At 32.0% G+C, this 651-nt stretch overlaps 1 protein-coding gene across 2 annotated transcripts in view; it reads left to right on the forward strand.

Moving 5' to 3' along the window:
* LOC106880355 (putative ferric-chelate reductase 1) overlaps positions 1 to 651 on the forward strand; it is a 57,843-nt gene that overhangs the window by 15,554 nt on the left and 41,638 nt on the right. Inside the window, exon 1 of one of the 2 annotated variants that reach the window (XM_014930239.2) lies at positions 233 to 356. The exons of the other annotated variant lie outside the window; for it this stretch is intronic. The gene's annotated coding sequence lies outside the window, so the exon portion shown is untranslated. Of the gene's footprint in view, positions 1 to 232; positions 357 to 651 lie in introns of those variants that run through there. 2 annotated transcript variants of the gene reach the window in all.

Genomic DNA, 651 nt, shown 5'->3' on the forward strand with positions numbered 1-651 from the left:
AGATTTCTTTTTAAAAAACAAGTCTAGAATTGTTTGCTTAGAAGAAGCTTCTTCTTATTCTCTATAATTTTCTTGGTAACATGCAGAAGCATTTGTTATGGTAGCAGGAACTTTTACACTTTGTACAACATTTGCCTGTTTAACCTTTTTATATTTATTATAAAAATAAAACTCATTAACCCATGTGTGTGGGTATATCTGTTTAAATGAGTGCTGTTGAAGTGTGTTTGTTGATTATTTAAGCTGTGATGATAAGTAATCAGTCAAGATTGGCATTTGTCAGTCATTAACAACACGGCAAGCAGCAACACTGACTGTAACAGCAACAACCACAACAAGACAAGCATTTCTTTAAGGTAAGAAAAACTGAACAGCTTAAAATGGAAATAATAATCCTTCTTACTTCAGGCAAAAGTTCTGGTATTTTGAATGAGGGGGTGGGTGGCTAGTCAATTACATCGATCCCAGTACATGACTGGTATTTATTTTATATATACTTTATGTTTTCTTTGTTTCAGTCATTAAGCTGTGACCATGAGGGAGCACCACCTTGAAGGGTTTTAGTTGAACAAATCGACCCAGGACTTTTTTTTATGCCTAGTGCATATTCTATATATATATATATATATATATATATATATATATATATAT

The sequence above is a fragment of the Octopus bimaculoides genome, chromosome 23 (assembly GCF_001194135.2).
Source record: "Octopus bimaculoides isolate UCB-OBI-ISO-001 chromosome 23, ASM119413v2, whole genome shotgun sequence".
In the NCBI taxonomy this organism is placed as follows: domain Eukaryota; kingdom Metazoa; phylum Mollusca; class Cephalopoda; order Octopoda; family Octopodidae; genus Octopus; species Octopus bimaculoides.